This window comes from Rhipicephalus microplus, unplaced genomic scaffold (genome assembly GCF_043290135.1).
Source record: "Rhipicephalus microplus isolate Deutch F79 unplaced genomic scaffold, USDA_Rmic scaffold_264, whole genome shotgun sequence".
Lineage (NCBI taxonomy): Eukaryota > Metazoa > Arthropoda > Arachnida > Ixodida > Ixodidae > Rhipicephalus > Rhipicephalus microplus.
In genome coordinates this window covers 187501-202500 of record NW_027464835.1, presented here as the reverse complement: position 1 = coordinate 202500, position 15000 = coordinate 187501, and the positions used below count along the sequence as shown (strand labels likewise).

Sequence of the window (15000 nt, the reverse complement as noted above, 5' to 3'; positions counted from 1 at the left end):
GCGAACTTTTTTTGTTTGTTTTCTTTTGATTAAGCGCAAGCTTTTTTCTTTGTTTTCTTTTGATTAAGCGCGGGCTTTTTTCTTTGTTTTTTTTTTTTATTTCGCCCCGGCAGACGCGGTTTTTGCGCCGCCCCGGCTGACGCGGTTTTTGCCGCCCCGGCTGACGCAGTTCGGACTTAGCACTTTTCGGCTGTGCCTGGCTGGCGGCCCACTCACTCGATCGCCATGTCTGTTTGCCACAGTTTTCCCGGTGGTGCCGCACCCGGGCTCGCCCCGGCTGACGCAGTTTTCGCGCCGCCCCGGCTGACGCGGTTTCGTGCCGCCCCGGCAGACGCGGTTTTCGCGCCGCCCCGGCTGACGCGGTTTTTGCGTCGCCCCGGCTGACACGGTTCGGACTTTGCACTTTTCGGCTGTGCCTGGCTGGCGGCCCACTCACTCGATCGCCATGTCTGTTTGCCACAGTTTTCCCGGTGGTGCCGCACCCGGGCTCGCCCCGGCTGACGCAGTTTTCGCGCCGCCCCGGCTGACGCGGTTTCGTGCCGCCCCGGCAGACGCGGTTTTCGCGCCGCCCCGGCTGACGCGGTTTCGTGCCGCCCCGGCAGACGCAGTTCGGACTTAGCACTTTTCGGCTGTGCCTGGCTGGCGGCCCACTCACTCGATCGCCATGTCTGTTTGCCACAGTTTTCCCGGTGGTGCCGCACCCGGGCTCGCCCCGGCTGACGCAGTTTTCGCGCCGCCCCGGCTGACGCGGTTTCGTGCCGCCCCGGCAGACGCGGTTTTCGCGCCGCCCCGGCTGACGCGGTTTCGTGCCGCCCCGGCAGACGCAGTTCGGACTTAGCACTTTTCGGCTGTGCCTGGCTGGCGGCCCACTCACTCAATCGCCATGTCTGTTTGCCACAGTTTTCCCGGTGGTGCCGCACCCGGGCTCGCCCCGGCTGACGCAGTTTTCGCGCCGCCCCGGCTGACGCGGTTTCGTGCCGCCCCGGCAGACGCGGTTTTCGCGCCGCCCCGGCTGACGCGGTTTCGTGCCGCCCCGGCAGACGCAGTTCGGACTTAGCACTTTTCGGCTGTGCCTGGCTGGCGGCCCACTCACTCGATCGCCATGTCTGTTTGCCACAGTTTTCCCGGTGGTGCCGCACCCGGGCTCGCCCCGGCAGACGCGTTTTTTTTTTTCTTTCGCCCCGGCTGACGCAGTTTTCGCGCCGCCCCGGCTGACGCGGTTTCGTGCCGCCCCGGCAGACGCGGTTTTTTGCGCCGCCCCGGCTGACGCGGTTTTTGCCGCCCCGGCTGACGCAGTTCGGACTTAGCACTTTTCGGCTGTGCCTGGCTGGCGGCCCACTCACTCGATCGCCATGTCTGTTTGCCACAGTTTTCCCGGTGGTGCCGCACCCGGGCTCGCCCCGGCTGACGCAGTTTTCGCGCCGCCCCGGCTGACGCGGTTTCGTGCCGCCCCGGCAGACGCGGTTTTCGCGCCGCCCCGGCTGACGCGGTTTCGTGCCGCCCCGGCAGACGCAGTTCGGACTTAGCACTTTTCGGCTGTGCCTGGCTGGCGGCCCACTCACTCGATCGCCATGTCTGTTTGCCACAGTTTTCCCGGTGGTGCCGCACCCGGGCTCGCCCCGGCTGACGCAGTTTTCGCGCCGCCCCGGCTGACGCGGTTTCGTGCCGCCCCGGCAGACGCGGTTTTCGCGCCGCCCCGGCTGACGCGGTTTCGTGCCGCCCCGGCAGACGCAGTTCGGACTTAGCACTTTTCGGCTGTGCCTGGCTGGCGGCCCACTCACTCGATCGCCATGTCTGTTTGCCACAGTTTTCCCGGTGGTGCCGCACCCGGGCTCGCCCCGGCTGACGCAGTTTTCGCGCCGCCCCGGCTGACGCGGTTTCGTGCCGCCCCGGCAGACGCGGTTTTCGCGCCGCCCCGGCTGACGCGGTTTCGTGCCGCCCCGGCAGACGCAGTTCGGACTTAGCACTTTTCGGCTGTGCCTGGCTGGCGGCCCACTCACTCAATCGCCATGTCTGTTTGCCACAGTTTTCCCGGTGGTGCCGCACCCGGGCTCGCCCCGGCTGACGCAGTTTTCGCGCCGCCCCGGCTGACGCGGTTTCGTGCCGCCCCGGCAGACGCGGTTTTCGCGCCGCCCCGGCTGACGCGGTTTCGTGCCGCCCCGGCAGACGCAGTTCGGACTTAGCACTTTTCGGCTGTGCCTGGCTGGCGGCCCACTCACTCGATCGCCATGTCTGTTTGCCACAGTTTTCCCGGTGGTGCCGCACCCGGGCTCGCCCCGGCAGACGCGTTTTTTTTTTCTTTCGCCCCGGCTGACGCAGTTTTCGCGCCGCCCCGGCTGACGCGGTTTCGTGCCGCCCCGGCAGACGCGGTTTTTTGCGCCGCCCCGGCTGACGCGGTTTTTGCCGCCCCGGCTGACGCAGTTCGGACTTAGCACTTTTCGGCTGTGCCTGGCTGGCGGCCCACTCACTCGATCGCCATGTCTGTTTGCCACAGTTTTCCCGGTGGTGCCGCACCCGGGCTCGCCCCGGCTGACGCAGTTTTCGCGCCGCCCCGGCTGACGCGGTTTCGTGCCGCCCCGGCAGACGCGGTTTTCGCGCCGCCCCGGCTGACGCGGTTTCGTGCCGCCCCGGCAGACGCAGTTCGGACTTAGCACTTTTCGGCTGTGCCTGGCTGGCGGCCCACTCACTCGATCGCCATGTCTGTTTGCCACAGTTTTCCCGGTGGTGCCGCACCCGGGCTCGCCCCGGCTGACGCAGTTTTCGCGCCGCCCCGGCTGACGCGGTTTCGTGCCGCCCCGGCAGACGCGGTTTTCGCGCCGCCCCGGCTGACGCGGTTTCGTGCCGCCCCGGCAGACGCAGTTCGGACTTAGCACTTTTCGGCTGTGCCTGGCTGGCGGCCCACTCACTCGATCGCCATGTCTGTTTGCCACAGTTTTCCCGGTGGTGCCGCACCCGGGCTCGCCCCGGCAGACGCGTTTTTTTTTTTCTTTCGCCCCGGCTGACGCAGTTTTCGCGCCGCCCCGGCTGACGCGGTTTCGTGCCGCCCCGGCAGACGCGGTTTTTTTGCACCGCCCCGGCTGACGCGGTTTTTGCCGCCCCGGCTGACGCAGTTCGGACTTGGCACTTTTTGGCTGAGCCTGGCTGGTGGCCCACTCACTCGATCGCCATGTCTGTTAGCCACAGTTTTCCCGGTGGTGCCGCACCCGGGCTCGCCCCGGCTGACGCAGTTTTCGCGCCGCCCCGGCAGACGCGGTTTTCGCGCCGCCCCGGCTGACGCGGTTTTTGCCGCCCCGGCTGACGCAGTTCGGACTTGGCACTTTTTGGGCTGAGCCTGGCTGGCGGCCCACTCACTCGATCGCCATGTCTGTTTGCCACAGTCTTCCCGGTGGTGCCGCACCCGGGCTCGCCCCGGCAGACGCGTTTTTTTTTTCTTTCGCCCCGGCAGACGTGGTTCCCCCCCCCCCCTTTTCGCTCGCCCCGGCTGACGAGGTTTTCGCGCCGCCCCGGCTGACGCAGTTTTCGCGCCGCCCCGGCTGACGCGGTTTCGTGCCGCCCCGGCTGACGCGGTTTTCGCGCCGCCCCGGCTGACGCGGTTTTTGCGTCGCCCCGGCTGACACGGTTCGGACTTTGCACTTTTCGGCTGTGCCTGGCTGGCGGCCCACTCACTCGATCGCCATGTCTGTTTGCCACAGTTTTCCCGGTGGTGCCGCACCCGGGCTCGCCCCGGCTGACGCAGTTTTCGCGCCGCCCCGGCTGACGCGGTTTCGTGCCGCCCCGGCAGACGCGGTTTTCGCGCCGCCCCGGCTGACGCGGTTTCGTGCCGCCCCGGCAGACGCAGTTCGGACTTAGCACTTTTCGGCTGTGCCTGGCTGGCGGCCCACTCACTCGATCGCCATGTCTGTTTGCCACAGTTTTCCCGGTGGTGCCGCACCCGGGCTCGCCCCGGCTGACGCAGTTTTCGCGCCGCCCCGGCTGACGCGGTTTCGTGCCGCCCCGGCAGACGCGGTTTTCGCGCCGCCCCGGCTGACGCGGTTTCGTGCCGCCCCGGCAGACGCAGTTCGGACTTAGCACTTTTCGGCTGTGCCTGGCTGGCGGCCCACTCACTCGATCGCCATGTCTGTTTGCCACAGTTTTCCCGGTGGTGCCGCACCCGGGCTCGCCCCGGCAGACGCGTTTTTTTTTTTTTCTTTCGCCCCGGCTGACGCAGTTTTCGCGCCGCCCCGGCTGACGCGGTTTCGTGCCGCCCCGGCAGACGCGGTTTTTTGCGCCGCCCCGGCTGACGCGGTTTTTGCCGCCCCGGCTGACGCAGTTCGGACTTAGCACTTTTCGGCTGTGCCTGGCTGGCGGCCCACTCACTCGATCGCCATGTCTGTTTGCCACAGTTTTCCCGGTGGTGCCGCACCCGGGCTCGCCCCGGCTGACGCAGTTTTCGCGCCGCCCCGGCTGACGCGGTTTCGTGCCGCCCCGGCAGACGCGGTTTTCGCGCCGCCCCGGCTGACGCGGTTTCGTGCCGCCCCGGCAGACGCAGTTCGGACTTAGCACTTTTCGGCTGTGCCTGGCTGGCGGCCCACTCACTCGATCGCCATGTCTGTTTGCCACAGTTTTCCCGGTGGTGCCGCACCCGGGCTCGCCCCGGCTGACGCAGTTTTCGCGCCGCCCCGGCTGACGCGGTTTCGTGCCGCCCCGGCAGACGCGGTTTTCGCGCCGCCCCGGCTGACGCGGTTTCGTGCCGCCCCGGCAGACGCAGTTCGGACTTAGCACTTTTCGGCTGTGCCTGGCTGGCGGCCCACTCACTCGATCGCCATGTCTGTTTGCCACAGTTTTCCCGGTGGTGCCGCACCCGGGCTCGCCCCGGCAGACGCAGTTTTCGCGCCGCCCCGGCAGACGCGGTTTTCGCGCCGCCCCGGCTGACGCGGTTTTTGCCGCCCCGGCTGACGCAGTTCGGACTTGGCACTTTTTGGGCTGAGCCTGGCTGGCGGCCCACTCACTCGATCGCCATGTCTGTTTGCCACAGTCTTCCCGGTGGTGCCGCACCCGGGCTCGCCCCGGCAGACGCGTTTTTTTTTCTTTCGCCCCGGCAGACGTGGTTCCCCCCCCCCTTTTCGCTCGCCCCGGCTGACGAGGTTTTCGCGCCGCCCCGGCTGACGCAGTTTTTGCGCCGCCCCGGCTGACGCGGTTTCGTGCCGCCCCGGCTGACGCGGTTTTCGCGCCGCCCCGGCTGACGCGGTTTTTGCGTCGCCCCGGCTGACACGGTTCGGACTTTGCACTTTTCGGCTGTGCCTGGCTGGCGGCCCACTCACTCGATCGCCATGTCTGTTTGCCACAGTTTTCCCGGTGGTGCCGCACCCGGGCTTGCCCCGGCAGACGCGTTTTTTTTTTTTCTTTTCGCCCCGGCTGACGCAGTTTTCGCCCCGCCCCGGCTGACGCGGTTTCGTGCCGCCCCGGCAGACGCGGTTTTTTGCGCCGCCCCGGCTGACGCGGTTTTTGCCGCCCCGGCTGACGCAGTTCGGACTTTGCACTTTTTGGCTGAGCCTGGCTGGCGGCCCACTCACTCGATCGCCATGTCTGTTTGCCACAGTTTTCCCGGTGGTGCCGCACCCGGGCTCGCCCCGGCAGACGCGTTTTTTTTTTTCCTTCGCCCCGGCAGACGTGGTTCCCCCCCCCCCCCTCCGTCTTTCTTTTTGTTTTTTTTTTCGCCGCGGCTGAAGTGGATTTTTCGGTGCCTCGACGCCCCGGTAGTCGCGGTTTTTCCGTTTCCGCACGGCCCCGGCTGACGCTGCTCGGTCACAGTCGCCTTTTGTGAGGATTGCAGACTTCTTGAGCGCGGGTGTTTTTTTTTTGTTGTTGTTGTTGTTTTATTACGCATTCGCTCCAGCAGACGCTGTTTAGACTTTTTGTTTCCTCTTTTATCCTGCGACGAGGTGACGAGGTTTATTCGGTGCCCCGCCGCCCCGGCTGAAGTGATTTTTCCTGTCCCGTGCCGCCCCGGCTGACGCGGTTGGGACTTCGCGTTTGTTCGGCCGCCACGGGTTTTGGCGCACTCGCTCGGTTGCTTGTTGTTGCCACTTGTTGCGAACCCAGGTTTCTTGAGCGAGCGCGGGCGTTTTTTCTTCCTTTCTTTCTTTGTTCTATGTGTTAGCGAATCGGCCTTTAATATCACACGAGGACTCACAACCAACAATTTTCAGTTTGAAGTGTAAAAAATCTGCAGGTGTTGACGTAACTGACTTGCCCCGTACCCTTGAGTACATCCATGAAGTTCTCGTAGTACTACTAAATCGCATTATTCCAAGTGGAGAAATTCCCATAAACTTGCAAACCTCTACACGAAAATCGGTGCGCGTGATAAAGTTGAAAATTATCGTCCGATATCAAATGTGCCTTCTATAACACAAATTCTAGGAAAAAAAAAAAAAAACACTTGTTCGCCGTTCTCTGCGCCGTGACTGGCAGCACTCCGGCGAAGCGAAACGGGGTCGATTCGAGCACGATATCGGCGTCTTTCGACGTGCTCGCCGGCGACCGTCGCACGAGTACGTCGCACGAGCGCGTCTGCCGGGGCGCCGTTTGCGAAGCCGACGCAAAAGTGGGAACCGCCGCTCGGATGATCGCCGCTTTCGGCAGAGTGAGTGTTGGCACTCCGGGGAAGCGAAACAGCGTGAATGCGCCCACGAAATCGGCGTATTTTGAAGTGCCCGCCGGCGACCGTCGCACGAGTACGGTAAACCGCGTCAGCCGGGGCGTAGTTCGGGACGCCGACGAAAAAGTGGGAAGCGCAACTCGGATCTTCGCCGTTTTTGCAGGAGTGAGTGGCGGCCCTCCTGCGAGACCAAGAAGCATCGATTCGTGCACGAATTCGGCGCCTTTCGACGTGATCGCCGGCGACCGTCGCTCGAGTAGGGCAAACCGCGTCTGCCGGGGCGGGCTTCGGGACGCCGATGCGAAAGTGGGAAACGCTGCTCGGATGTTCGCCGTTTTTGGCCGAGTGAGTGCTGGCACTCGGGCGAAGCCAAACGGGGCCGATTACGGCACGATATCGGCGTCTTTCGACGTGCCCGGCGGCGACCGTCGCACGAGTACGGTAAACCGCGTCAGCCCGGGCGGAGTTCGGGACGCCGATGCGAAAGTGGAGAACGCCGCTCGGATCTTCGCCGTTTTTGGAGGAGTGAGTGGCGGCACTCCGGAGAAGCCAAGGAGCGCCAATTAGCGCACGATATCGGCGTCTTTCGACGCGCTCGCCGGCGACCGTCGAACGAGTAGGGCAAACCGCGTCTGCCGGGGCGGGGTTTACGACGCCGACGCAAAAGTGGGAACCGCCGCTCGGATGTTGGCCGTTTTTGGCAGAGTGAGTGCTGGCACACCGGCGACGCGAAAGAGCGCGAAAGCGCCCACGAAAGTGGCGTATTTGGACGTGCTTGACGGCGACCGCTGCAGGAGTACGAAAAACCACGTCAGCCGGGGCGAGCGACCCACGGCGGTCTGGGTGCTTATCGCTGCTATTATAGGGGCACCCCGGCAGACGCAGAAAAAAAAAATTTTTTTTCGACCTTCTTTTTTGCTGGTCGAGCTCGGGTAACCCAGGTCGCAATGGGAGCCGCGCACGAAAGCGGCGTCGCGAGACGCGTTCGCGGTCGCTAGTCGCACGAGCTCGGCAACCGCGTCAGCCGGCGCGGAGTTCGGGATGCCGACGGCTAAGTGGGTACCGCTGCTCGGATGTTCGCCGTTTTTGGCCGAGTGAGTGCTGGCACTCCGGCGAAGCGAAACGGGGCCGATTCGGGCACGATATCGGCGTATTTCGACGTGCTCGCCGGCGACCGTCGCACGAGTACGGCAAAGCGCGTCTGCCGGGGCGAGGTTTGCGATGCCGACGAAAAAGTGGGAAGCGCCGCTCGGATCTTCGCCGTTTTTGCAGGAGTGAGTGGCGGCCCTCCTGCGAGACCAAGAAGCATCGACTCGCGCACGATATCGGTGTCTTTCGACGTGCCCGCCGGCCACCGCCGCACGAGTACGGCAAACCGCGTATGCCGGGGCGGGGTTGGCGACGCCGACGCAAAAGTGGGAACCGCCACTAGGATGTTCGCCGTTTTTGGCAGAGTGAGTGCTGGCACACCGGCGACGCGAAAGAGCGCGAAAGCGCCCACGAAAGTGGCGTATTTGGACGTGCTTGACGGCGACCGCTGCAGGAGTACGAAAAACCACGTCAGCCGGGGCGAGCGACCCACGGCGGTCTGGGTGCTTATCGCTGCTATTATAGGGGCACCCCGGCAGACGCAGAAAAAAAAAATTTTTTTTCGACCTTCTTTTTTGCTGGTCGAGCTCGGGTAACCCAGGTCGCAATGGGAGCCGCGCACGAAAGCGGCGTCGCGAGACGCGTTCGCGGTCGCTAGTCGCACGAGCTCGGCAACCGCGTCAGCCGGCGCGGAGTTCGGGATGCCGACGGCTAAGTGGGTACCGCTGCTCGGATGTTCGCCGTTTTTGGCCGAGTGAGTGCTGGCACTCCGGCGAAGCGAAACGGGGCCGATTCGGGCACGATATCGGCGTATTTCGACGTGCTCGCCGGCGACCGTCGCACGAGTACGGCAAAGCGCGTCTGCCGGGGCGAGGTTTGCGATGCCGACGAAAAAGTGGGAAGCGCCGCTCGGATCTTCGCCGTTTTTGCAGGAGTGAGTGGCGGCCCTCCTGCGAGACCAAGAAGCATCGACTCGCGCACGATATCGGTGTCTTTCGACGTGCCCGCCGGCCACCGCCGCACGAGTACGGCAAACCGCGTATGCCGGGGCGGGGTTGGCGACGCCGACGCAAAAGTGGGAACCGCCACTAGGATGTTCGCCGTTTTTGGCAGAGTGAGTGCTGGCACTCCGGCGAAGCGAAAGAGCGCGAATGCGCCCACGAAAGTGGCGTGTTTGGACGTGCTTGACGACGACCACCGCAGGAAAACGAAAAACCACGTCAGCCGGGGCGAGCGACCCATGGCGGTCTGGGTGCTTATCGCTGCTATTATAGGGGCACCCCGGCAGACGCAAAAAAAAAAAAATTTTTTTTCGACATTCTTTCTTGCTCGTCGACCTCGGGTGACCCAGGTCGCAGTGGGAGCCGCGCACGAAAGCGGCGTCGCGAGACGGCTTCGCGGTCGCTAGTCGCACGAGCTCGGCAACCGCGTCTGCCGGGGCGGAGTTCGGGACGCCGACGGCTAAGTGGGAACCGCCGCTCGGATGTTCGCCGTTTGTGGCCGAGTGAGTGCTGGCACTCCGGCGAAGCCAAACGGGGCCGATTCCGGCACGATATCGGCGTCTTTCTACGTGCTCGCCGGCGACCGTCGCACGAGTACGGCAAAGTGCGTCTGCCGGGGCGGGGTTTGCGACGCGTACGCAATAGTGAGAACCGTCGCTCGGATGTTCGTCGTCTTTCGCCGAGCCAGTGCTGGCACTCCGGCGAAGCCGAACGGAGCCGATTCGGGCACGATATCGGCGTCTTTCCACGTGCTCGCCGGCGACCGTCGCACGAGTACGGTAAACCGCGTCAGCCGGGGCGGAGTTCGGGACGCCGATGCGAAAGTGGGAAGCGCCGCTCGGATCTTCGCCGTTTTTGGAGGAGTCAGTGGCGGCACTCCGGTGAAGCCAAGGTGCGCCAATTCGCGCACGATATCGGCGTCTTTCGACGTGCCCGCCGGCCACCGTCGCACGAGTACGGCAAACCTCGTCTGCCGGGGCGGGGTTTGCGACGCCGACGCAAAAGTGGGAACCGCCGCTCGGATGTTCGCCGTTTTTGGCAGAGTGAGTGCTGGCACTCCGGCGAAGCGAAAGAGCGTGAATGCGCCCACGAAAGTAGCGTATTTGGACGTGCTTGACGGCGACCGCCGCAGGAGTACGAAAAACCACGTCAGCCGGGGCGAGCGACCCACGGCGGTCTGGGTGCTTATCGCTGCTATTATAGGGGCACCCCGGCAGACGCAGAAAGAAAAAAAAAAAAAAATGGGGACATGGCGTGCGTCACCGTGCGGCTTCGCAGCGTTGCCGAAGTCGCCGAGCCCTTCGACTGAGCCGAACGGCGGACAGGGAACGTTGGTCGGCCGTTCTAACCTGTCGGTGCCACGCCGAGACGTCGTTAAGGAAAACCGCGTCGTGGGCCTCTACGACGCCGTCGAGTCGTTGTACGTTTGGTGTCCAGCGTGTCGGCGGCGAGTAGCGGACACGTCGTTCACGACTTCGGTCTTTCGCAGTCGACGCGAACTTGCGGAGAGTCGTGGTGCCTCACGTTTTCGGCAGAAACCGCGGCGGAATTTTCCCGTGCGTGCGCGCACGACCTCGGTGCTGTGCCGTCAGCGTAGTGTTGCACAAACTCGTGGCCTACCCAAGGTGCGGTACGTTTGCGGCCGTATCCTCGGTGGGAATTTCGTGAGTAGGGTCGCAAATTCTACGACCTCGGCGGGTTTGAGAGCGACGTAGACTTGTGGCACGCTCAACGTGCCACACGTTTCGGGGCACACCCGCGGTGAAATTTTCTCGAGTACGCTCGTATTAGTGCCCAAGGAGGTCTGGGTACTTATCGCTGCTATTATGTGGGGGTTCTCGTGAGCGGCGTACGCGAAAGCGACCGGGTGTCTGATATGCGGCGGGCTTCGGCCTCGTCAAGCGTGTCCTCGGGTCTGCTCCAGGGGAATCCACGGCAGTCGTCTGCAGCCTCATCCGCTTGATGCGTTAGGGGCTGGTTGTCGGACGGTGCCGTTTTACCACGATATCGAGGTGTGTTCCGTGTCGTCCTCGGGCGATTCAGATGCGAAAGCGCCGAAGACGCGGGCGTGACCCGTCGTCTGGCGGCTTTGCAGTCTCGGCTCCGTTGCTAGTTCCGGCCGGTCCACCGACAGTGCAGCGGGCTTGGGCAACCCGCACGGCGCGACCGAGTCGATGCAACGAAAAAGAGCGAGCATGAACGTGCTTCTTGCCGCACGGCTCCCACTCGTCTTTCGGGAAGGTTGTGCCGTAGCGAGCTCGAACGCCGTCATCTCGGAGTGCAAAATAAGCGTGTTGGGGCGCCTGAAGGTGGCCTCCGCCGCACACAGACTGCGTCCGGCCCGCCGAAGGCGAGGACGGACGCGCAGTCGAACGATTACCTGGTTGATCCTGCCAGTAATCATATGCTTGTCTCAAAGATTAAGCCATGCATGTCTAAGTACATGCCGAAATAAGGCGAAACCGCGAATGGCTCATTAAATCAGTTATGGTTCCTTAGATCGTTTCTTCCTACTTGGATAACTGTGGCAATTCTAGAGCTAATACATGCAGTGAGCCTGGAGCCCTTTGGGTAACGGGTGCTTTTATTAGACCAAGATCGATCGGGTTTCGGCCCGTATTGTGTGGTGACTCTGGATAACTTTGTGCTGATCGCATGGCCACGAGCCGGCGACGTTTCTTTCAAGTGTCTGCCTTATCAACTTTCGATGGTAGGTTACTTGCTTACCATGGTTGTTACGGGTAACGGAGAATCAGGGTTCGATTCCGGAGAGGGAGCCTGAGAAACGGCTACCACATCCAAGGAAGGCAGCAGGCGCGCAAATTACCCACTCCCGGCACGGGGAGGTAGTGACGAAAAATAACAATACGGGACTCTTTTGAGGCCCCGTAATTGAAATGAGTACACTCTAAATCCTTTAACGAGGATCAATTGGAGGGCAAGTCTGGTGCCAGCAGCCGCGGTAATTCCAGCTCCAATAGCGTATACTAAAGCTGCTGCGGTTAAAAAGCTCGTAGTTGGATCTCAGTTCCAGACGAGTAGTGCATCTACCCGATGCGACGGCTCGGACTGAACATCATGCCGGTTCTTTCTTGGTGCACTTCATTGTGTGCCTCGAGATGGCCGGTGCTTTTACTTTGAAAAAATTAGAGTGCTCAACGCAGGCGAGTCGCCTGAATAAACTTGCATGGAATAATAGAACAAGACCTCGTTTCTGTTCTGTTGGTTTTTGGAATACGAGGTAATGATTAAGAGGGACGGACGGGGGCATTCGTATTGCGGCGCTAGAGGTGAAATTCTTGGACCGTCGCAAGACGAACTACTGCGAAAGCATTTGCCAAGAATGTTTTCATTGATCAAGAACGAAAGTCAGAGGTTCGAAGGCGATCAGATACCGCCCTAGTTCTGACCATAAACGATGCCAACCAGCGATCCGCCTGAGTTACTCAAATGACTCGGCGGGCAGCTTCCGGGAAACCAAAGTATTTGGGTTCCGGGGGAAGTATGGTTGCAAAGCTGAAACTTAAAGGAATTGACGGAAGGGCACCACCAGGAGTGGAGCCTGCGGCTTAATTTGACTCAACACGGGAAAACTTACCCGGCCCGGACACTGGGAGGATTGACAGATTGAGAGCTCTTTCTTGATTCGGTGGATGGTGGTGCATGGCCGTTCTTAGTTGGTGGAGCGATTTGTCTGGTTAATTCCGATAACGAACGAGACTCTAGCCTATTAAATAGGTGCGGGGTTCCCAGCACCTTACAACCTTCTTAGAGGGACAAGCGGCTCCTAGCCGCACGAAACAGAGCAATAACAGGTCTGTGATGCCCTTAGATGTCCGGGGCCGCACGCGCGCTACACTGAAGGAAGCAGCGTGTCTTTATCCCTGTCTGAAAAGACTGGGTAACCCGTGGAACTTCTTTCGTGATTGGGATAGGGGCTTGCAATTGTTCCCCTTGAACGAGGAATTCCCAGTAAGCGCGAGTCATAAGCTCGCGTTGATTACGTCCCTGCCCTTTGTACACACCGCCCGTCGCTACTACCGATTGAATGATTTAGTGAGGTCTTCGGACCGATGTCCGGCGCGGCCTTTCGGTTGCGCCGGTCTGTTGGAAAGATGACCAAACTTGATCATTTAGAGGAAGTAAAAGTCGTAACAAGGTTTCCGTAGGTGAACCTGCGGAAGGATCATTAACGGATTGTGAAGGGTGAGCGCCTCAGCTGCGTCTGCGCCCGACACTTTCTGCCGCTGACCCCGTTTGGACGCGGGGTCGGCTTTTCCCCACGGGGCTGCCTGAATGTGGAGCGGCACCCCGTGACAAATTGTTGCGCCCAGCGGACGCCAACACCGCGACCTTGGACGGTCGGCCAGGTGGCGGACGCGGGTACAAACGGCGCAACGCACTCATAGGTCGGCTTTCGACCCGCCACTGCACCGTGGCTCGAAGCGCTCGAAATGCGCGACCCGACCGCTGCGGGACCGCCTAGTACTGTAAACAGGAGCGGCGGAGCGCGAACGGCGAGTCGTGGTTACGTCGGTAGAAGGCGAGGCTGCGCGTTCCCGAAACGCCAGCCGAGTGCCCTCCCGACCGTTCGAGCGTGCAAGAACGAGACCCGACAATCGCGCGGCGACTGCCAAGTACGAGAGGAACGGCACAAGCGTCGGCGGTCGGTCAAGGAACTGGCGATGTGACGGGTCCGCTGTGCACCAGTGCATACCGTCCCGCCGTCCGCGGCAAGCGCCTCCGCGTCCTCGGGTGACGGAGGCTGCCGGTCGGTTCTTGCAGGCGAGGGATCTCGCTGGCACCGGTTCGCGTTGACGCGCGGCCGGTCATGGCACGGCGATGCGACGGCCGAGGTGCGCAGTACTCGATGGAGGAACCGCACGCTCCGATGACCGTCCCGCCCTCCGCGGCGTATGCGTACCGACCGTAATGGTTGCAGCAGCGCCGGCCGGCTTTTGAATTCGCCACACGAAACACGGTGCGAGATCGCGGTTAGGGGAGCGTCGACGTTGCCAGGCGTTTTGCTTGCTGCCGAGGGAAAGGCGGCACGGCCACGTCGCGCTCGTCGCGATTAGCGGGTCTGCGCGCTTTGGGAAGGTGCCGCAACGACTTGCCGAAAGAGGAAGCACGGAAGAACGAGGGACTTGGACGTCCCGACAATTGAACGCACTTGCGGCCAGGCCCTTGCTGGCTTCGTTCTTCCGCCTCGAGTAGGCTCGTACGCGGCTCCGGCGCCGAAAGTGGTCCTTGGCACCGACTTCGGTGGACGTGGGAAGTGCCGCGCAAGTACGGCGCGCCTGGCTCCACCTGTTGGCTAAAGTAGGCAGCCGGATCGGCATTTTGGTGTGCGGTGGCAAACCGTGGATGCGAAAAAAGCTTGTGCGATTTCGTGGAACAAAAAGCGGGGGTCCCCCTTTTTATGCGGAGGAGACCGACCCGCCTGCCGTGGTGAACCGCGACGCCACGGTAAAAACGGGAGAGGCTTGTCGATGGGACCGTGCATCCCGCGCTCCACGGAGGCCGGGAGGCGGCCGCCCGAGGAAATGTGTAGCCGTCGAGGCCCGCATCTGCGTGCACTCTTATCCAAATGGGTGTACCGCAGGCATTTTCTGGTTAGGCGGGCCAATGAGAGCGAGCACACAACGATACCTACGGGTCCGGCTTGGAGAACCGGCTTCGACGCCTCCCGAGTATTTATAGAGGGGTGGACCACGAAAGCACTCGCAAGTAGCGAAAGCGAAACGCCGTCCGAAACACACCGTTTGCTCGATTTGCGGCAGCCGAAAAAGGCGCGGCAGAGTTTTGGAGTCCAAGCGTGCGCTGAAAAGCGCCCTTCTTGGCCACTGTTTGGCCGAGTGCCAGAAACGTTTGGTTTTGACTGTACGGAATTGAACAAACACTTTTTCACGACTCTAAGCGGTGGATCACTCGGTTCTCGGGTCGATGAAGAACGCAGCCAGCTGCGAGACTTGGTGTGAATTGCAGGACACACTGAGCACTGATTCTTTGAACGCACATTGCGGCCTTGGGTCTTCCCTTGGCTTCGTCTGTCTGAGGGTCGGATCACATATCAAGAGAGCCTTCGGCGCACAAGGGAACGTGAGCCGTCGACTCGTTTTGACCGCGTCGGCAACACGGACAGCACGCTGAACACCTCACAGCGAGCGCCAACAGCGGCCACTCAAGGGCGAGACGGTGGCGACCGTCGTGCCAGAGCCCAACCGAAACGGGGGCGACCGACTGCATTGAGGATGTGGCACCTCGTTG

The 15000-nt window shown here is 62.3% G+C and overlaps 2 non-coding genes across 2 annotated transcripts; both read left to right on the top strand.

Annotated features, from left to right (window-relative positions):
- Positions 1 to 11107: 11107 nt before the first annotated feature.
- On the top strand, positions 11108 to 12922 carry LOC142792934 (small subunit ribosomal RNA). The gene has a single exon (XR_012891314.1). It is a non-coding gene; the product is annotated as a small subunit ribosomal RNA (ribosomal RNA).
- A 1719-nt stretch (positions 12923 to 14641) lies between these two features.
- Positions 14642 to 14794, top strand: LOC142792924 (5.8S ribosomal RNA). Its single transcript, XR_012891305.1, has one exon. It is a non-coding gene; the product is annotated as a 5.8S ribosomal RNA (ribosomal RNA).
- The last annotated feature ends 206 nt before the right edge of the window (positions 14795 to 15000 follow it).